Source organism: Podarcis vaucheri, assembly GCF_965113315.1.
Source record: "Podarcis vaucheri genome assembly, chromosome: 3".
In the NCBI taxonomy this organism is placed as follows: Eukaryota; Metazoa; Chordata; class Lepidosauria; order Squamata; family Lacertidae; genus Podarcis; species Podarcis vaucheri.
In genome coordinates, this window is record NC_138761.1 from 118,928,660 (window position 1) to 118,951,928 (window position 23,269).

At 43.8% G+C, this 23,269-nt stretch overlaps 1 long non-coding RNA gene across 1 annotated transcript; it reads right to left on the reverse strand.

The window, feature by feature from the left end:
- Positions 1-478: 478 nt before the first annotated feature.
- Positions 479-21,941, reverse strand: LOC309528860. Its single transcript, XR_014217929.1, has 2 exons — positions 20,235-21,941; positions 479-724 (listed from the first exon to the last, which is right to left on the reverse strand). It is a non-coding gene; the product is annotated as an uncharacterized lncRNA (long non-coding RNA).
- Between the last annotated feature and the right edge of the window lie 1,328 nt (positions 21,942-23,269).

Consider the following 23,269-nt stretch of genomic DNA (forward strand, 5'->3'; position numbering starts at 1 on the left):
CATTAACCTTAATTACCGTGTCCAGTGTCTTCATTTCACATGGGGGAGGGGACTTGCCACGCAACTCCTTCCCCTGTAGCAAATAGCTGCTCTGCTGAGGAAGATTCAGGAAATAACAGATTCCTTTTTTCCAAAGGTACATGGACCGTAGGGAGCAAGGAAACTGGTTTGTGCCCCTCCAGTCCTTTTCCCTTCTATGTTTGGGGCAGCTTCTTTTTTAAAAATATGATTTTTATTAAGTTTTCCATATTTCATTACATTTCCATATCAAAAATCAAAAATCCATAACTTAAAGCATTGCTTAAATAAAGCATCGACCTCCTTCCCTCCCTCTAACTGACTTCCACACAACTTTACCAATTTCTTCACATTCCTATATCCACTTTTTAACCTTATGTCAAACTTTTAGCATTCACCTTCTTGTATGTAAATCAGCTCCTTATTTTCCCATTACCAAACATTTCAACTCAAACCTAGAAACGTTTTCAACTGTTTACAATTTTCTTTCATATAAAGTATAAATTTGCTCCAGTCCTTTTGAAACAATTCATCACGCCAATTCCAGATCTTCCCTGTTAGCTTTGATGTTTAGGGCAGCTTCAGTAAGAAGCCATCATTATTCTAGATGAGCTGAGCAGAGCATGGGCTCTCCGAACTGCCAATTATCCCATTCTGTCACTTGTTCAAATTTGGCCGTAAGATGGCATTCAGATGTCTTGATCACCTGTTTGGTAGCCAAAGAGTGCAATTTGTAGCTCACCTCTAACTTAGGGTATAAAAACTCCATTGAATTTCAAAAAGGCACCAGTTTGGATACCTTGTCTGGAAACCTATGAACATGTGTTATACTGAAATAGACCATTGGTCCACCTAGATTTGTCCGGTCTACTTTGGCTCTCCAAAATATAAGAACATAAGAACCTGCTGGATCAAGCCAGTCGCCCTTTTAGTCCTGCATCTTGTTCTCACAATCACCAACCAGATGCCCCCGCAAACCCTCAAGCAGAGCCCAAGAACAAGAGCAAGGAAATCTTTCTGGCACCTTTCCCTGAAACTCCCGTTGTCCCTTAATTATTCCTCACACAATGCCATTACCCTTTGCAATCTACTTGCTGAGGCAAAACGTTAGATCATTCATCAGATATCTTATCATTTCTCTACCATAAGTGTCAGGGAACTGCCATCGGAGGAACAGGTGGTGGAGGGGCTCAGGGAGGAAGGAAGAGACTCAACAGCCGAAGCAGGGACCAGCAGGGGGAGGAGTGGATCTCTGAGGGAATGCGAGCAGGAGGGAGGGCTCAGAGACGCTTCCAGCGAGAACAGTGGGGAGGTATCTGAAGCTCCCATAGGGAGACCCACGCCTCGCCGGAAACTGTCACGCCGTGAGTCCAGAAGGCGGGTTTCCGTTAAGGAGCTCTTATGCTGGAAACGATTCCGAAAACAACCACTGTCGGAAACTACAAGCGATTAGAGCAGACATGTTTGAGGAGCTCTGTCACACACAGAGGTTTGTGGAGTTGCACAAACTCTGAGGGATTACGATTTTACGCACAAGCAGCTCATCATCCCATCACAGCATTCCGACAGTCTTTGTACGCTGCCTGTGCAGGAGAAAGCATCATGAGCGACCCAGCCGGAACCGAAGGAGCAGGGGTTGGAGCTGGTCCAAGCTTGGAAGAAAGGTACCGAGCGTTGGAAATCCAACTTGCGCTGCAGACGGCGAGGCTTGAGGAGAGAAGGGCTCAGGATGCAGACAAGAAGGGGAGAGCCACCCAGTTCACCAGAAAGGTACCAGGATTGGTGCAGAAGTTTGGGGGGGACCCCAAGGACTACCATGCCTTTAGGACAGAGATGCAATATGCCCTCAATGTGCAGTTTGATGAATTCCCTGACGAGGAATCGCGAGTGGCTTTCGTGATTGGGCATCTTGAGAGGGGGGGCGAGGGACTGGGTTAGACCCCTGATGGCAACGCATAATGACGTCGTAAAGGACACCATGAAGTTTTTTCGTGCAATGGATATCATGTTTTCCAGCGATATTGAGGAGGGAGTGGTGCGCAGACAGCTAATGGCTTGCAAGCAGGGAAGCCGATCTGTCCGTGAGTACTGGACTGAGTTTACCATGCTGGTTCACAGATTGGGGTGGGACTTATCGGCGGCACCCATTCAGATGCTATTTGAATAAGGTCTTTCTTCGGCTGTGAAAGACGAATTGTCCCGGAGCCCCAGGGCGGTTTCTATGGATCAGCTGACCAAATCTGCGCTGACCATAGGAGCGCGCCAGGAGGCGAGAGCCTTGGAGAGGCGGGAAGGTAAGGGGGAATGTTGGAAGGAGTTACGCATTCCAGACATTCCTGAGCCAGCTTTCCCGCCGGCAGAGCCGATGGAAATCGGAACAGCGCGCCCGCGCACAGTTTCAAAGCCCAGCGAAGGGGGTAGGAAGGAGGGAAAAGGCGCCCGGAAATGCTATCTCTGCCAACAGCCAGGTCACTTTGCCAGAGTCTGCCCCCAGAGGAAGGAATGGCAAGGGATGGTGGGAGCTGTTGAGGGAAGAGAGGAGGGAAAGCCGGAGCAGGTAAAAGCCAACGCCTGGTTGCCACAGTCGGGGCACAGCAGCCAGGGCAAAGAGCAGTGAAAGTGCCCGCGCCAGAATCTCCCAAACCTGCCCTAGTGATAGAAGTGTCACTAGAGTTGCAAAACGGATACCCTCTGAAGATTAAGGCGCTGTTGGACTCAGGCAGCTCCTGCAATTTCATGAGCAAGGAGTTTGCAGCTGAACACCAGATACAGACGATCCCTTTAAGCAACCCCCTACAGGTGACCACGATCGATGGCAGGGAGCTGTTGGGAGGGGAAGTCAGCTTGCAGACCGTCCCAATGACAATGAAGGTGGCAAGGCACACAGAACTGATAGCGTTTAATGTGGCCACCTTGGGAGGGGCTCCCATTATTTTGGGGATGAGCTGGCTGGCGTTACATGATCCACTGGTGGGCTGGCATCAGAGAGTGGTTTCCTTCGGTTCCGCACATTGCTTAGAACACTGCAGGGAGGGAAAGGGTTCAGCAGGAGCCCAAGCTACCCTAGCAGGAACGGAAGTAACGGAGAAGGTGAAGGTACCACGACAATACGCAGATCTCAGCGACGTGTTCAGCGAAAGGGAAGCTGACCAACTACCCCCGCATAGACCCTTTGATTGTCAAATCAATTTACTGCCTGGGGCGCAGCTCCCCGCAGGCAAGTTGTATGCCATGTCAGACAGAGAAATGCAGGAGTTACGAGAATTCATTGACAAGAACCTGAAGAGGGGTTTCATCAGAGAGTCAAGGGCAGTGGGAGGTAGTCCAGTGTTTTTTGTGGATAAAAAAAACACGGACAAGCCGAGACTTGTGTGTGACTTTCGGGCCTTAAACGCAGTGTCAGAACCATTGGCCTTTCCCATGCCTAGAATAGATGACATTTTGAACAGGGTGTGGAAGGGAAAGATTTTTACCAAGCTGGACCTTTATACAATCTGATACGTATAAGGAAAGGGGACGAATGGAAAACCACCATGTTCACCCCCTTGGGGGCCTTTGAATATCTTGTTATGCCATTTGGATTACAAGCAGGCTCAGCGTGCTTTCAATCGCTGATGAACCACGTACTAGGGCCTTTGCTTTACAAGAATTGTGTGGCCTTCCTGGATGACGTGTTGGTGTATTCTGAGAATGAGGAGCAGCATGTGAGAGACGTCAGAGAAGTGTTGCGCAGGCTGCTAGACAACCGGCTGTGGGTGAAACTGGAGAAGTGTCAGTTTCATACCAAGGAGGTAGAGTTCCTGGGGTACCGCCTGTCAGACAAGGGATTGGCTATGGATCCCGGCAAGGTCCAGGCAGTGCTGGAATGGAAAACTCCCAAAACAAAGAAGGACGTGCAGAGGTTCCTAGGGTTTGGGAACTTTTACCGTAAGTTCATCCGAAACTTTGCCCACCTGACGGTGCCCATAACGGACTGTCTCAGCAGTAAGAAGAAATTTGTTTGGACTGAGGAGGCGGAGCGAGCTTTTGAGGAGCTAAAAAGGGCCTTCGCCTCTGAAGAACAACTTCTGCATGTGGATTTACAAAAAAAGATGAGAGTCGAAACAGACGCATCAGACAGAGCCATTGGGGCGGTGCTTCTCCTGCAGCCAGGGGGGGAGGAGTCAGAATGGAGACCGTGTGCTTTTTTTTCGCGAAAACTGAACAAATCCGAGAGGAACTACACGGTGTACGATCGAGAACTTCTCGCTATTCATGAGGCGTTTCGGAGATGGAGGCACCTGCTAATTGGCGCACAACATAAGGTGCAAGTGTGCACTGACCACAAGAACCTAGAGTATTGGAGAACGGCACGAGTGCTCAACCAACGGCAGTTGAGATGGGCCCAGGAGTTCTCCAGATTTAACTTTGAGATTTGTTATGTGCCAGGCCCAGAGAACGTTAGGGCGGACGCTCTCTCACGTAAACCTGAATATTTGGAGGGGGAGGGAGCACCCGAAGAGAGACATGTCATTCCAGAGGACCGCTGGGCGTGTGGGGCGGCATTGGTGGGGCAAAGAGAACTGGTAGAGGGAACGGAGAACGATGAATACGCACAGGACAAACTCAGGGGACTCAGGAGGGAGGGAGATAAACCCGAAGGTTTTGAGGAGAGAAATGGGGCGTTGTACTACAAGGGAGCGTTATATATACCTGAAGGAGAGTTGAGGGGGAAGGTACTCAAGCAGCTGCACGATAGCCCCACAGCGGGGCATTTTGGGCAACACAGAACCATGTGGCTGGTGACCAGGGAATTTTGGTGGCCTAAGGTCAGGGAAGACGTGCGGGAGTATGTGAGGAGTTGTGACCAATGCCAGCGAGCCAAAGGGGAAAGGCGGGCGCCGGCAGGGTTATTAGAACCGCTACCCACACCAGAAAGACCATGGGAAGCAGTGGCCATAGATTTCATGACTGATCTGCCAAGGTCCAGAGGGAAAACAGCCATCATGGTTGTGGTAGACCTGTTAACCAAAATGGCACACTTTATAGCCTGCTCACATGCGGTCACGGCAGAAGAAACCGCTAAATTGTTTGTAGAAAATGTGTTTAGGTTGCATGGCGCCCCCTTGAGGGTGGTTTCAGACCGGGGGAAACAATTTACTTCCAGGTTCTGGAGGAAGCTCATGAGCTTACTGCATGTGGAGGTAAATTTCTCGACTGCCCGGCATCCTGAAACCAATGGGCAGGCGGAAAGAGCCAATGGCATCCTCCAACAATATTTGAGGTGTTACGTCAATGACAGAGAGAATGATTGGGTGGAGAAGTTGGCATTGGCGGAATTTGCCTACAACAATGCGGAGAACGTGTCCACGGGGATGAGCCCCTTTTTGGCAAATTACGGGTGCCATCCCAGGGCTTTCCCAGGGGGGGAAGGGGAGAGATGGAGCGTTCCAGCTGCCGAACAGTTCGTAGAAGAAATGGAAGCTATCCATCGCCAGCTCCAACTTAACTTAGACAGGGCCAAGGAGGAATATAAGAGGCAGGCAGACAAACACAGGAGAGAAGGTGAAACCATTAGGGTGGGGGACCAAGTGTGGCTGTCAACCCAAGGGTTACCCTTCAAAGGGGGTTGTAAGAAGTTAAGACCCAAAAGACTGGGCCCATTTGAAATCACACAACAGGTCAATCCAGTGGCTTTCAGACTCCGGTTACCGAACCACATGAAGCTGCACCCAGTTTTCCACAGGTCATTGCTGTCACTGTATAAAGGGGACAGAGAAGGGAGGGTCACTCGGGGACCAGCAATGGAGGAAAGGGAACAAAGCTACAATGTGGCGGAGATCCTCGATTCCAGGTGGAAGGGAGATCAAGTAGAGTATTTGGTAATGTGGGAAGGGGAACCGGAGTCGGAAAACACCTGGGTCAGGGCAGAGGATGTCAATGACGAGGTTTTAATAGAAGCTTTTCATCAGAGGTTCCCACGTAAACCTCAGCCTGTAGCGAGGTTCCGGAGGGAATACTTTGCCACCACCGACGAAGAAGAGGGGTTGGAGGGGTTCACAGATTCCGAGGAGGAGGAGGATTCAGCGAGCCGGGACGGCGATCGATGGAGGGAATTGTTCGAGACGTCTGAAGATGAAGAAGATTCTTTTCGGGGTTTTACATCCTCACCTCCCAGAGGAGAGGAAATGGGAGGGGTGAGGGGGGCCCTGGAGGGGAGGTGGATGTCAGGGAACTGCCATCGGAGGAACAGGTGGTGGAGGGGCTCAGGGAGGAAGGAAGAGACTCAACAGCCGAAGCAGGGACCAGCAGGGGGAGGAGTGGATCTCTGAGGGAATGCGAGCAGGAGGGAGGGCTCAGAGACGCTTCCAGCGAGAACAGTGGGGAGGTATCTGAAGCTCCCATAGGGAGACCCACGCCTCGCCGGAAACTGTCACGCCGTGAGTCCAGAAGGCAGGTTTCCGTTAAGGAGCTCTTATGCTGGAAACGATTCCGAAAACAACCACTGTCGGAAACTACAAGCGATTAGAGCAGACATGTTTGAGGAGCTCTGTCACACACAGAGGTTTGTGGAGTTGCACAAACTCTGAGGGATTACGATTTTACGCACAAGCAGCTCATCATCCCATCACAATAAGGAAATAATAATAATAATAATAATAATAATAATAATAATAATAATAATAATAATTTGTTATTTATACCTCACCCATCTGGCTGGGCTTCCCCAGCCACTCATTGCAGCTTCCCAAAAAATATTAAAATACCGTAATACATCAAACATTAAAAGCTTCCCTAAACAGGGCTGCCTTCAGATGTCTTCTCAAAAGTATGGTTGTGGTTTTTCTCTTTGACATCTGGTGGGAGGGTGTTCCACAGGGCGGGCGCCACTACCAAGTAGGCCCTCTGCCCGGTTCCCTGTAACTTGGCTTCTCGCAGTGAAGGAACTGCCAGAAGGCCCTCGGCACTGGACCTCAGTGTCCAGGCAGAATGATGGGGGTGGAGATGCTCCTTCAGGTATACTGGACCGAGGCCATTTAGGGCTTTAAAGGTCAGCACCAACACTTGGAATTGTGTTCAAGGCAGCAGTCACATATTCACATAATTATTGGCAGGAGGTGGGGTATTTATTTATTTATTTATTTATTTATTTATTTATTGGTTTTCTGCCAAAGCACCCTAGGTGGTTTACAAATTTGAAAACACTGAAACAAATGAATGGGATAAAATGCTAGGTTGGAAAAATTTCCTTCCATAACGTTTGATAGAACTGGTGTGCATATAGTTGCCGAGAGGGTCCCAGTCAAGGGGAATGGACCCTACATAGAAACTCTCTAAGATATTGTGTACACATCTGGGGGGAGTCTAAATCTCACCAGCTGGCCCCAGTCCCTTGCCATGCCTGACCTTGTTGTGTCTGAACGCCCTGCACAGAAGCCAATGTCCATGCTCCCCAATATACACAGACTCCCTTTTTGTAAGATATAAATTGGACCTTGGAATGTGTGGGGATTGGTGAAAGGACATGGCAAGAAGTTGTTGTTGTTGTTGTTGTTGTTGTTGTTACCCCTGGGTTTCCCCAGCCACTCTGGGAGGCTTCCAGCAAAATATTAAAAACACAATAAAACATCAAACATTAAAAACTTCCCTTCAGATGTCTTCTAAAGTCAGATAGTTGTTTATTTCCTTGACATCTGCTGGGAGGGCGTTCCACAGGGCAGGTGCCACCACCAAGAAGGCCCTCTGCCTGGTTCCCTGTAACTTCACTTCTCACAGTGAGGGAACCGCCAGAAGGCCCTTGGAGCTGGACCTCAGTGTCCGGGCAGAACGATGGGGGTGGAGACGCTCCTTTAGGTATACTGGGCCGAGGCCGTTTAGGGCTTTAAAGGTGAAAACCTGAACCATCTCCACCTCAGTTATGACTCGGGTGTCTCCTGGAGAACACACAGGGCACAGGATTCAAAGTTTTCAGTGATTCTCTGGGTCTTATAACTATGTTGTAGCCTCAAACTGATTCCAATACCATTCTCCTCCTGATGACAATAGGATGAATGTTTTATTTTTCTTTACACTTACAGTGATAACTGCTTCCTTGTCGTGTCTCCCCCCCACCCCAACACACACAGTTCACGCCTGGTCTGAATAAAACTTCATCAGGTTGCCTAAAAATTCACTTCCATCAAAGTGGTCCATCAGCACCACTGGAGAAAAGCTTTCTTCGACTTTCCTTTGAAATCAACCCCACTCATAGGGTTTACAGGCAAACCTGTAGTAGACATCACTAGAACTGCTCCCAGTGGTTCTACACTAAAAACTTTTTGATCAGAAGTGTTTGGATTAAATTCAGGGTAAACTCTTCTGACTCACATGACTGCCAGGATAGCCAAAGATGTGGAACTTTTTTTAGTAGTTTTGATGGAAACCGAGTGTAGCAGAATGGCTAAAAAATCACACCACAAATCAGTAACTATCTGGTTTGAATTTCAGCTCCACTATGAACTCACAAGTCAGTTATCTCCGTCTTCCTCATCCTTACTCCCAGTGCAATCATACTGACCTACCTTGGAAGGTCCTTGTGTTGATTGATACTGTTATTTATCATCAATATCAGCAGCACTTTTTTTCTAAATGATAATATCAATCAGTGCAACAAAGATCCATGTTAGCGCTTATATACTAAGTGCAGTATCACAAAGATAACAGAAGATGAAGTTCATGTATGATCTGGGTATTCTTAGCAGAGTTGAGAAGACATGTTACTACTCTTCATATACCTGAATAAGTGTCAGAAGAAGCTAATGAGCATACATTACAGGAGGCAGATTATGGCTGAACATGAGGAGAAACTTTTAAATGGTGAGAACAGTTCAACAATAGAACCTAGAGCAGTGGTTCTCAAACTCCTTCCTCCTTAGACACGTAACAATGATAGAAACAAGTCATATGAGCTGAGGACCATTTGCACAACTAGCAGGGATACAACCAGGCTAGTATTTTCCCTAAACACAATGTTGTTTTCTTTTCCTTAAGAGTTACAAATTTGCATCTGCTCCATGGGCAGCTCCACCCATTGAAGCCCTTACAAGCATCACTGACAAACTGTGACCAATAAGTTTTATGAACTATTCTGCAACCTTTCTATGGACCACCTGAATGGCATTTGTAGACCACAGGTGGTCGGCGGAGCACAGTTGGAGAACATCTGACCTAGATGTGTGGTGGGCTCTTAGTTGCTGGAGGTCTTCAAGCAGAGGCTGTTCGCTGCATCATCAGGCAGGGGTTGCTTTTAATGGACAACTTGATGCTGCTTCCAACAACTCCATAGAATCCTAGAATTGTGGAGTTGGAAGGGACCTCGAGGGTCATCTAGTCCAACCCCCTGCAGTGCAGGAATCTCAACTAAATCATCCATGACAGGTGGCCTTCCAACCTCTGCTTAAAAACCTCTGAGGAAGGAGAGCCCACCACCTCCTGAGGAAGTCCATTCCACTAGTCTTTATGATCCTTGGTATGAACTTAGTTCTTAAACCCTTTGTCCATACCTGTGGAGGCAAATGAGGGCTAGGTTGTTACAACTCTAGTGGCATATATCCAGTTGCACAAGCAAACACCTGTTGTTTTCTGCTGCTCCAGAGAAGCGGACACGGAGCAATGGATCCAAACTACAAGAAAGAAGATTCCACCTAAACATTAGGAAGAACTTCCTGACAGTAAGAGCTGTTCGACAGTGGAATTTGCTGCCAAGGAGTGTGGTGGAGTCTCCTTCTTTGGAGGTCTTTAAGCAGAGGCTTGACAACCATATGTCAGGAGTGCTCTGATGGTGTTTCCTGCTTGGCAGGGGGTTGGACTCGATGGCCCTTGTGGTCTCTTCCAACTCTATGATTCTATGATTCTATGATTCTATCTCATTCCAGCAGGAGAGATCCATGGACCTTCCATACAAATTGCACATGCACCTCCACTTGTCACATGACTCATAATGTGATCCTCTGGATGTTGTTAGATTCCAGTTCCCTGCTGGCATGACCAAGGATCAGGGACAATGGGAATTGTAGTCTGTATGGAGGACTTACTCCAGCAACATGCAGAAGGATTAGAAAGTATGAGAGTTCTGCTGAGATATGATGTCCATCATCAGTTGCTAAGTTTGACAATATGATGATATGTATAATATGATATGATTTCACAACTATTGCTCCAGGGTAAGCCAACAGGATTTGCAGTGTCGTTCGAAGGCATGCAAAACAAGCAAACATGATGTTTGGCCATTGAAAACTTCACTGTCCTTAGTATATAAGAGCTGGGAATATACCACATTCTGCGCGTATATGCACACACGTACATGAAAGCCCACTATTATGTTACAGTGTGCAAAAGGAGGCAATAAAATCATACAGTGATTTAAAACATGGAATTTATTGAATTACAATGCATAACTGAAACCAGTAGAGCTAATGTAAAATGTGATGAGAGACTCGTTAATCTGGGATACTAACATTTTACAAACCAAAAAGCATTATACACTGATGTGATGTGAGACTCGTTATAACCAGAGTGAGAAGGAAATTCAGCATATTATGAGGTGCAATAGAAGCCAATATAAATGTGAGTTATGATGTGTGGAGTCGGACACTTCATAACCAAGGAAAATGGATATGAAATCAAGCTTTCTATCGAAACACGGGAAGATAAACGTAAACTTAACAAACATGCATAACCAGCCATGTAAGTAACATACCAAAGGCAGTCCATTTCTTTGCTCACAAAAAGTAATTTTACACAGTGCTATCAAACTACCAAAAAAGTAAATATTTCAAAAATGATATTTCTATATATGAAAAAGAATATAGAAATGGCAATGACACAAATAAAAAAGTATAAGGGCATACGTGGACATAAAATATCACAACATTTTAAATGCTTTTTTTTTTTTTAGATTTTACTATTTCATATCAATGTGGTTCAGGATATTGCATAATTATTCTTCTGTACTGAGATATTGTTATACCCCAGGGGCACATCTCTCGCAGCAACTTGCAAATTAGTGGTTCTGCAGCTATGCCCTTTTAGCATCATGTTGCATTTTGTAAAGTCCCTGGTTTTGCTACATAAATTTTTAAATAAAATCTCTAACCTTTGTAAAGATGACAAATATTACTTTAGAACTGAATCAAGCAATCAAGTGAAACGATACACTGTTTTTGTTATTACTAATCAAATCCAAAGAGTGTGATGACTGGTACGAACATCTGTACCCAAATATTTCTCAGGCAGTTTGCTTTTGCAGCTTCTGTTCATGAAGTGGATGAAACTGTATGGTTTCATCTTCTCAGTATATCTCTTGTAAAGGATGGGCAGGTCGCTTTAGGTCAGGCATGGCCAAACTTGGCCCCCCACTGTTTGGGGACTACAACTCCCATCATCCCTAGCTAACAGGACCAGTGGTCAAGGGTGATGGGGGTGAACCCGGTTCACCAGATTACAAGGCCACCGCTCTGAACCACTACACCATACTGTCAGGGCAACACTATCAGGGACTGGGCAGAGGAGGAATGGTGGAGACCGCCTCCCCACCCTGACCTTTCCAGGGAGGAGGAAGAGGAAGAGGGTTTAGATTCACAACAGGGGTTTGAGGGAGGTCACCACTCAGAGGCAGATGAGGGGAAAAGTTGGGAAATAATGTGAGAGGAAGAGGAGGAGGAGGAGGAAGCACTAGAGGGGCGGCAGCTGATGGACACAGTGTCTTTAGAAAACATTCCAGACCTACCCCCCTCTCCCAGGACCCGGTGAGCCTTGAAAGTAGGAGAGCAAAGAACTCAAGGACAGAGGGCACCTAGCAGCACCCATAGGAGAGATGATGAGATTGATGAATGAGGAAGTGGGAGAGACCAGGGGGGTGGAGATTCACTCAGGATAATGCCATTATCCAAGAGACTGGGTTCTATAGCATCTCTCTGTAAATCAGACATAGGGAAACCCGGCCCTCCAGCTGTTTTGGGATTACAACTCCCATCATTCCTAGCTAACAGGACCAGTGGTCAAAGATGATGGGAGTTGTAGTCCCAAAACAGCTGGAGGGCCACGTTTGGCCACCACTGCTCTAGGTCATGCTATGAATGTGGTGATTCGGAACAGAAACGATTCCCTATATTTTGCTATTGCTGAGTCTGTTTTAAAAACTAAATGCCAACACCACCAGGTCCACCTTAGAGGGTGCCCCTTAAAATGAATGGTCCCCTTTTGGGAAACAAAGCTCTGTGAAAAAACACCCCCAAGGGGAGGAATGGATGGACCCATTAAAGGCAGTCCTTTCTAGAGATGGCACTGTTGATCCTGTTTCTGTGAGATTTTTCAAGAGAAAATCCTTCAAAATCTGCATGGGAATATGAAGGTTTTAAAAACATTGCAATAGTGATCCAAGAGCTTCAGCGGATTAACAAATAAATTCCTCTAAACCATAGTGGAAGACGGGACAATATTTTACATAAGCCCTTGAGGAGGAATTGCTAAGTTATTTGTAAATTATAATTTATCCCTCTGTTTGGTAGTGCTAACTTGCAACGGATATTCTAAATAGCATTTAAGGATAATAACAATTGTAATTGTAATTATTTAGGAATTGTTTAGAAATTGTACAACTTAATTTAGTATTTGATATTTGATACCTGATATTTGGGGGAATGTCGCATACACAAAAAAAGGGGGCGGAGGGGGGGACCCCAACAGATAGAAGAGCTTCAAAACAGGAAGCAGAGTTTAAAACAGAAATATTGAAGATGTTTGCAGAAATCAAGCAGAGTGAAAAGAATTTGGAGATAAAATTAGAACAGGTTGATAACAAAATTGGAAAAATGGACAAAAAGATTGAGGAGACAGTTAGTGAACTAAAGGGACAAATTAAAGAGGTCTCAAAGAGAGTGGATGAGGGTCTTAAAAAAACAAAACACGAAATGAAAGAGATGAAACGGGAAGAAGAAAAGATGAAAAATGAGATTGCAGATTTAAACAAAATACAGGAAGAAATAAAAGACTCTATCGCAATGAATGAATTAAAACAGAGAGAAGTGAATTTGAGACTGAGGCAGATACCGGAAGTGCAAAATGAAAATATAAAAGAAAGATTGATAAAAGAGATTGCGCAGTGGATGGGGTTATCGGAGGAAGAAGTTGGGAAAACAATACAAAATGCTTTTAGAATGAAAATAAGATCAGGCAAAGCAAAAAAATTCCCAGGTGACTGCCTAATAACATTTAAAGATAGAGAGATGAGAAATCAGATTTTACAAAGAAACAGAGAGAAAAGATTATATATTGATGGGAATTATATAATTATATTCAAAGATATTCCAATAAGACTGTTGAAACGAAGAGAATCTTATAAACCATTGGTGCAATTGCTTAAGAAAAATAAGATTGATTTTAGATGGGAGTTTCCGGAAGGGGTCTCGTTTTTCTACAAAGGGGTAAAAAGAAGATTGATTAGCCCGGAGGAAATAGGGAAATTTACAAGGAGATACAAAGAGCTTCAAGTAGAAGAGGAGGAGGTCAAAGGGGCAGAAGGAGGACTAAATTTAAGGGAGGAATTCGAATTAAGAGAAGAAGAAGAACAGGTTGAGAGAGAATCAGAAGAAGAGGAAGAGGACGAGGTAGGAGAAGAGATAGAAAGACTATAAGGTAAACCTAAATTCAAGTAGGGACAAGAAGAATGGCGTTAAAATTGTGGAACTGGAATGTGAACGGAATGAATGATAAGAGAAAACGGAATAGGATTGAACATATGTTAAAAAAGAAAAATCTAGATATCATATGCTTACAAGAAACCCACGTGATTAAAAAACACAGAAAAATTCTAATAAACAAAAGGTTGGGAAATGAATTTGTATCCTCGGACAAAGAGAAAAAAAGAGGTGTTGTATTATATATTAAAAATAAAATTGAATCTCATCAATTATTTAAGGATCAAGAAGGTAGAATTATAATGGTTCAAATTAAGTGGCAAGGTGAAAAGTTGATAATTGTTGGGATTTACTCACCAAATGGGAGTAAGAAGGAGTTCTTTAAACTACTGGAGGAGAAACTACTTGAATACATGGACCAAAAAATTATAATAATGGGAGATATGAACGGGGTGGTTTCATTAGAAATGGACAGATTGAGGAAAACGAAAAATAAGGAAGGAAAACTACCTAAAACGTTCTTTGCAATGACGAAGAATTGTAATTTAGTAGATATTTGGAGGCTCAGACACCCTCTGGAGAAGCAATTCACATACCACTCAGAATCAAATCAAACAATGTCAAGAATAGACCAAATATGGGTATCAAATGAGTTAACTCCAAGAATTCAAAAAATAGAAATACAGGCAAAGGTGATTTCAGACCACAACCCAATAGAAATGGAGTTAAAAGGCTTTGAAGAGCGAACTTTCAGGTGGAGGCTGAATGACAATATATGGGATGATCAAAAATTTGTAGAAAAAGCACAAAAAAATTTATCCAATTACTTCAGAGACAATATGGATAAAGGGACAAAAATGAGTGTGGTGTGGGATGCGAGTAAGGCGGTGATGAGGGGCCTTTGTATTCAGCAGAATGTATGGAAAAGAAATAATAAGGAAAAAAAGACAAAGGAGATCTTAGAACAGATTATGAGTAAGGAACAAAAACTGATTAAAAAACCTAACAACGAGAAGATAATACAGGAAATAAAGATTCTTCAAACTCAGTTTGCGATGTTAATAAATAAAGAGGTTGAATGGAATATTAAAAGGTTAAGGCAAAAAAATTTCGAGTTTGCTAATAAATCAGGAAAATGGCTTGCTTGGCAAGTCAAGAAGAGAAAAGAACAAAATACAATCAACAAAATTGAAGTGAATGGAGAAGAAATAACAAATCCAAAAGAAATTAGGAAAGGATTTGTCGATTTTTATAAACAACTATATAGGAATAAAGAAAGGAATAATAAGAAGAAAATAGAAAGATATCTGAAAGAGAAGATGGTGAGGAAGATCCCAATAGATCAAAAAGAACAGTTGAACGCACCAATTTGCAAAGAAGAAGTAGAGGAAGTCATAAAAGAACTAAAAAGAGGGAAAGCACCGGGCCCGGATGGGTTTACTTCAAGCTATTACAAAGAAATGAGAGACACGTTGATGGCCCCGTTAATCAAAGTAATGAATAACATCTTGAAAGAAAAGGACATCCCAGGAACATGGAAAGAGGCATTTATTACAATAATACCAAAACAGGATTCGGACTTGACCCAAATTAAGAACTATAGACCCATATCGCTATTAAACACAGATTATAAAATCTTCACAGGAATTCTAGCAAAGAGATTAAAAAAGATATTAGTAAAAATTATACATAGAGACCAAGAAGGTTTCCTACCGGGCAGACAATTAAGAAATAATATAAGAAACATAGTCAATGTTATAGAATACTTGTCCGATAGGTGTAACAAACCAGCAAGTTTAATATTCGTAGATGCGGAGAAAGCCTTCGATAACGTGATCTGGGAATTTATGTTGAGAAATTTGGAGGCTATGGAGGTGGGTCAAGAATTTTTTAATGGCATTGAGGCAATATATACAGAACAGAAGGCAAGGTTGATTATAAATAACATCATCACGGAAGATATAAAAATATCTAAAGGAACAAGGCAGGGTTGCCCGCTTTCGCCATTACTATTTATAGTGGTCCTGGAAGTTTTATTAAATGCAATAAGACAAAATAAGCAAATTAAAGGGGTGACATTAGGTGTTAATGAATATAAGGTAAGGGCCTTTGCGGATGATGTGGTTGTAACTCTGGAAGAACCGATAGAAAGTATAAAAGAAGTACTGGAAGAGATGGAACAATTTGGGAAACTATCAGGATTTAGATTGAATAAGAGGAAGACTAAAATGATAGTGAAAAATTTGGACCAAGACAAAATTGAAGTATTAAAACAACAAACGGAAATTGAGGTAGTCAAGAAGATCAAATATTTGGGAATTTGGCTCTCGGATAAGAATATAGATTTATACCAATACAATTACATCCCTATGTGGAAAGATATAAAGAAGGATCTGGAGGTTTGGAATAGATTGAAACTATCACTATGGGGAAGAATATCAATGGTAAAAATGATGGTGCTCCCTAAGTTATTATTTTTATTCCAAACTTTACCCATATTAAAAGGCACAAAAATTTTTGGGGAATGGCAAAAGGTAATATCAAGATATGTCTGGGAAGGAAAGAAGCCCAGAATTAGATTCAAGTTATTGACGGAAGCAAAGGAGAGAGGAGGCTTCGGCCTCCCAGACATGAGATTATACTATGAGGCAGCGTGCCTGTGTTGGCTGAAAGATTGGGTAAAATTGGAAGACAAAGAACTATTAGATTTGGAGGGGTTCAATAACAAATTTGGGTGGCACGCGTACCTATGGTGTGATAAAAAGAGGTTACATAAGGGATTTGGAAATCATATTTTTAGAGGAGCATTAATAGAGGTCTGGGATAGATATAAAAACATTTTAGAACCAAGAGTCCCACATTGGCTATCTCCGTTAGAAACTATGTGTGTTAAGAAAATTAATATGAGAGGAAAGTGGGGAACATATGGAGAAATGGTCATTAATGAAGGAGGGAAATGGAAATTGAAATCATATGACCAAGTTAAAGCATTAACATACGATTGGTTGCACTACTTTCAAGTAAACGAAATGTTTAAAAAAGATTTGAAGGAAAGGGGGTATGTAGAAAAGGAATCAATTTTTCAAAAAGAGATAATAAATAGTGAATTTAAAAACCTATCAAAAATGTATAAAATAATGTTAGAGTGGCACACGAAGGATGAGGAGGTGAAGTCAGTGATGGTGCAATGGGCAAAGGATTTGGGATACAATATTCAACTGGGGGATTGGGAAAGGTTGTGGAAAGAGAATATAAAATTTACAGCTTGTATGACATTGAAAGAAAACATGATGAAGATGCTTTACAGATGGTACCTGTCACCTGTGAGACTGGCAAAGATGTACAAAGTAGATAACAAATGCTGGAAATGTAAACTTAAAGAAGGTACATTCTTCCACCAGTGGTGGGAGTGTAAGAAAGTTAAAAGCTTCTGGGAAGAAATCTATAACGAGATGAAAAAGATATTGAGGTACACTTTTGTGAAAAGACCGGAGGCTTTTTTATTAGGTATTGTAAGGAAGGACATCAGAAGAAAAGACCAAAAATTTTTCCAGTACGCTGTAACAGCTGCCAGAATAGTATTGGCTCAGAGGTGGAAGCAGGAGGAAATTCCAAGGGTAGAAGAATGGAGAGCAAAGTTAATAGAATACGCAGAATTGGACAAATTAACAGGGAAGATTAGATATACAAAAGATCAAAAATTTATAAAAGACTGGGAGAAATTTGTGTGTTATCTGGAAAATAACTATGGTGTAAATACAACGCTGGTGGGGTTTAAAGAGGCTTTGTAAAGAACTAATGAATATTGTTTAATAGAAATATAGGAGGAAAGGAGGTGTAAATGGCAATATGGAAGAATGGAATGTGTACTAAAAGAATAACTATGAAAGAATGTCAGCGACGTTGAAGGAAGTCGAAAATGCATATGATTTGTTGTAAAATGGATAATGTATAATGAGTTGGATTTAATAAAAGCATTAAAAAAAAAAAAAAAAAGTTAAAAAAAAAGAGCTTCAGCATTGCCTCTACACAGGAAACAGGTCCCCCCCCCATTCCTTTTTTTAAAAAACCCAAACAGGTCATCCAGCTAACTGGAGTGGCTAGCATTCTGTTTCCAGGGCAGCTGTCTACAAGCTCCATCTGGTACGCAGGCTGAGACCCTACCTGCCCGCGGACTGTCTCGACAGAGTGGTGCATGCTCTAGTTATCTCCTACTTGGACTACTTCAATGCGCTCTACGTGGGGCTACCTTTGAAGGTGACCCAGAAAACAACTAATCAAGAATGCGGCAGCTAGACTGGTAACTGGGAGTGGCCGCCAAGACCACATAACACCGGTCCTGAGAGACCTACATTGGCTCCCAGTACGCTTCAATTCAAAGTGTTGGTGCTGACCTTTAAAGCCCTAAACGGCCTCGGTCCAGTATACCTGAAGGAGCGTCTCCATCCCCATCGTTCAGCCCAGACACTGAGGTCCAGTGCCGAGGGCCTTCTGGCAGTTCCCTCACTGCGAGAAGCGAAGTTACAGGGAACCAGTCAGAGGGCCTTCTCGATAGTGACGCCCGCCCTGTGGAATGCCCTCCCATCAGATGTCAAGGAAATAAATAACTATCTGACTTTTAGAAGACATCTGAAGGCAGCCTTGTTTTGTTGTCATTTAGTCATTTAGTCATGTCCAACTCTTCGTGACCCCATGGACCAGAGCATGTCAGGCACTTCTGTCTTCCACTGCCTCCCGCAGTTTGGTCAAACTCATGCTGGTAGCTTCAAGAACACTGGCCAACTATCTCGTTCTCTGTTGTCTCCTTCTCCTTGTGCCCTCCATCTTTCCCAACATCTGGGTCTTTTCCAGGGAGTCTTCTCTATCCTCCTGACTCGCACAGGACGACGAAGAGAAATGAGGCCGGGGAGAGGCTGGCACTGCAGCATAAAGGCTGCTGGACACGCCCCCCATGGCACCTGGTTGGGCGGCCACCGGGGGGGCGTGAGTGCCAGCCAGGTGAGCTGGAGGCAGGGGGCAATGCCCCCTGCTAGGAGCGGTGTTTGGGCTCCCGCCCACAACCACTCCCCTCTCTTTCAGGGAGGAGAGTCTTTCTCATGAGGTGGCCAAAGTATTGGAGCCTCAGCTCAGGATCTGTCCTTCCAATGAGCACTCATGGCTGATTTCCTTAAGAATGGATAGATTTTATCTTCTTGCAGTCCATGGGACTCTCAGGAGTCTCCTCCAGCACCATAATTCAAAAGCATCAGTTCTTCGGCAATCATCCTTCTTTACTTCCCTACATCACTACTGAGAAAGCCATAGCTCTAACTATACGGACCTTTGTCAGCAAGGTGATGTCTCTGCTTTTTAAAATGCTGTCTAGCTTCACAACCTGTCCTTTCAGTGAGCGCTCAGGGCTGATTTCCTTAAGAATGGATAGGTTAGATCTTCTTGCAGTCCATGGGACTCTCAAGAGTCTCTGTATTTTAATATTTTCCTGGAAGCCACCCATGGTGACTGAGGAAACCCAGCCAGATGGATGGGGTATAAATAATTTTATTATTATTATTATTATTATTATTATTATTATTATTATTATTATTATTATTATTACAACATATGGGGCTCCTTGATGCTGTGCACTTTGAGGAAACTGTAGGAAAGAAACATGGTGGCCTCTGGTTTTTCCATGGGGGCAACCATGTTTGTTTCCATACAATTATCTCTGAGATTCATTGACTGTCATTAAGGCCCATCACTCCCAGGGGGACTTGTACAGACATTGAACTGCAGCCATTGGGATTAAATGCACCACGTGAGCAATTTTCTCAATAATTTCCTTCTCTTACTGTGCTTTCCGAGGTTTAAATCACTAGGGCCTGAGAGGAAGGTGTTACTTACCTGACCTGCCAATGCTGCAAATGGCTGCCAGTTACTGAGCGGAGAAAAGTTAAGGCAGTGGGCAGATGGCTGCAGTCCAAGCAGAGCAGTGGACCCTATCCAATGTTCCTACCACTCCCCAATGCTTCTCCTTTCCCCTTCTTGGTAACTATAAGTGACTTGAGGCATTGAGAACCCAGTTAAGGTACAAGATAAAGGTAAAGAACCCCTGGACGGTTAAGTCCAGTCAAAGGTGACTATGGGGTTGCGGCGCTCATCTCACTTTCAGGCCGAGGGAGCTGACATTTGACCACAGACAGCTTTCTGGGTCATGTGGCCAGCAGGACTAAACTGCCTCTGGTGCAACGGAACACCGTGGTGGAAACCAGAGTGCACGAAATACTGTTTACCTTCCCACCTCAGCAGTACCTATTTATCTACTTGCACTGGTTTAGACCACAGCAACACCCGTGTCCACTTCCTGTAAGCAAGGAGGCCCTGTAATAGATGGATTGCCTTCTTACCAGCTCTTTGCCTTCCCTGCTGCTTCTCTGTCTGCATGCTGCTGCCTGTTTCAGTGAGATGACCGCGTCACTCATACTTCTGCTGGCCACCACATCAAGAGAAGAACATACAGGGTCCACCATCTGCTACCAACTGAGCCCACCGCACTGAGAAAGAGATTGTGCTGACATGTACCTGCTTTTGGCAGCTTCCGCAAGAGAAATAAATATTCTGCCCACATGCTACTGCCTGCCTGAGTGGAAGAGGAATGAATGTGCCTCTCCCCACAAGATGATGCTCCCTGCCTGAAGGACAGGGGCTGCCCACTGTGGCCCATGCTAGCCACCTGAGGGAGAAAAACTGGCCACTGTGATCTCATGCTGATGTTGCCTATTTCACAGACTGGCCACTGTGTTCTCACATGGATGTGTCCAACCAGAAGGAGAGACACAGGCCATTGTGATGTCATGCTGATGCTGAAGGAGAGAGAAACTGGCCAATGTACCAGCCCACAACTGCTGTTCACCTGAATAACAAGGAGACACTGCCTGGCACGCCAACACATCGCTCACCATGTTCATGAGAATTATGTCCTTTGCACCTTGGACCAAACTGGGGTTTCTTAACTTGCTTTTACTCTCCTGTTCCTGCATATTAGGTTCCCTTACCAGAGGTCTATAATAACAATGTAATGCATCAACACACATTTATTTGTACACAAAAGGTAGGTAAAGGTAAAAGGTAAAGGACCCCTGGACAGTTAAGTCCAGTCAAAGGCAACTATGGAGTTGCGGTGCTCATCTCACTTTCAGGTCGAGGGAGCCGGCGTTTGTCCACAGACAGCTTTCCAGGTCATGTGGCCAGCATGACTAAACCATTTCTGGCGCAACGGGACATTGTGATGGAAACCAGAGTGCATGAAAATGCTGCTTACCTTCCCACCACAGCAGTACCTATTTATCTACTTGCACTGGCATGCTTTCGAACTGCTAGGTAGGCAGGAGCTGGGACAAAGCTACAGGAGCTCACCCCATTGTGCGGATTTGAACCACCAACCTTCTGATTGGCAAGCCCAAGAGGCTCCGTGGTTTAGACCACAGCATCACCCGCATCCCTATATCCAGGTAAGCAATGATGCTCTGCCCATGCCGCCTTGCTATTGGATCAAATATGCTGTTCAAACACTTGTTGTGGGAATCCTTCATTTCCGTCTTGCCAAGCCTGGCAGCAAGATTTGAATATGCTGCTCCTTTAATGCTGGTGGAGAAATAAGAATTGGCTTTCTGATAGGAACAAAAGCCCTAGGCATAACAAAGAAAACAAGGGTTTCTCCGATCAAAGCACTTTAGGAAATGGGCAACAAAGTTTTTCAAAGTCTCAAAGTTGCTGCTTTTAATAGTTGTCTCTCCCTTACTTTCCATCCCAACAATCAACTCCTTCTCTCCTCCACATACACAGTGAGTTAAAAAAAAATTTTAACAGTTTTAAAGCGATGTGCAAAAGTGTTTCAATTCATTCTAACATTCATTCACACTTCCACTTGGGTATTGTACTTTCTGCTACAATTGCTTTATTTTGGAGAAGTCTTCCCTTTGCTTTGTTGTTCACTGATATGGAAATATATATTTTGGGTTTTTTGCATATATCAAAACACACAATAGACATGCGTATCTCATCCATCAAAAGATATTTACAGTTCAATTGTGTTCTTGTGTTTTCCTTTTCATAATTAATAAATTTCCAGAAGGATAGCCCTGTTAGACTGCTGTAACAAAAACATCAAAGAGTATTGCGTGACAAGGCCCCCAAACCAGCCCCTCAATAGAATAAAATTCACACTGACACGGAATTTTGGTTTAAGGTTATTGGGCAAATTTTAGGCCACTATTGATTACAGAAATGTGAGCGGTATTGGCTTAGGCATTGGCAAAGGACTATATCGGACTCCTGCCCCCTTTGCAGGAAGTAAGAGTAAACCACCCAAAGAGGAAGCCACATTGGGGGAACCCACCTGTAGCTCTCCTCGGTGTCCCCAGAGGCCTGGCATGGCCCTAGCCCCTCAAGCGGATTTCGGACAGAATCCAGGCCCTGGATTCCTTTAACGGAATACCCTTGGTCAATGGAGGGGTGGGCGATGGCTGACCTCCCCTCCCCCACAAATCAATGAACCAGTGCCTAACCGCCAAACCTTACAAAGTTGTGATGATTGCTAAGAGGTAGGCGAAAACCAAGTGGCCAGTGCCAATCTGTCAAATGGAAAAATGCCTACCTGGCCCCCGTTCCAAGACAAGCGACCAACCAAAGTCCAAAGCAAGGCCAGAGGACGTGTAAAATAAAGGGCGGGTGGGCGTGTGTTCATCAGCGTGAAGCAGGTTATTTGCATATATCAAAACACACAATGGACATGCGTATCTCATCCATCAAAATATATTTACAATTCAATTGTGTTCTTGTGTGTTCTTTTTCAGAATTAATGAATTTCCAGAAGGGTGGCCTTGTTAGACTGTGTAAGAAAAACATCAAAGAGTCTTATGGAATCTTAAAAATAATGCAAGAGAGAGAAAGTGTCCAACTCCCCATTACAAAGCCATCTATAGCTGCAATCCTAACCTTGCCTATCAGAAATAAGTCCCATTCAATAAGGCACACTCCCTGGTAAGTGGAGTTTCAATTGCAGCCTATTTTACATAACCACATTTAAGTCCTTTTTATTGCAACATTTTATGCCATAAAGTTGTATTTTATACCGAAAATAGTCATGTGTGCGTCTGTTGAAACAAAACACTAAAGCTGATTTATGTTTTAAATGTTTCTGGTAAACATGATTTTGTATTTGACAGTTTTAAATCCTCTTTATTTTGTTCCAATGTATTCCTGCCATGTGAAAAAGAACAATAATGAATGATGTGTTCCATTGGTTTTTTCCAATTCTATCGGGGTTTGGCTGGGAGAAGTGCAAAGACACTTTTAAAACAAAACTTTTGAAACAAAGATTTGGTGGAAAGATGGTAAACAAATGAGCAGTCAAATCCAGATGATTCTCCCCACTTTGGCAAAGCGGCTCAGACTTTAAACTTAGTCTACAGGTAACAAAAGAGATCGCTGCTTTCCATAGGAAAAGAATAATTCTGAACAATGCATTCCATTAGCTTTTAATACTTGCAGTAGGAAGTGGATAGAGGCTGCAATCCTAACCACATTTAACTGGGAGTAAGCTGCACTCAGTTCAA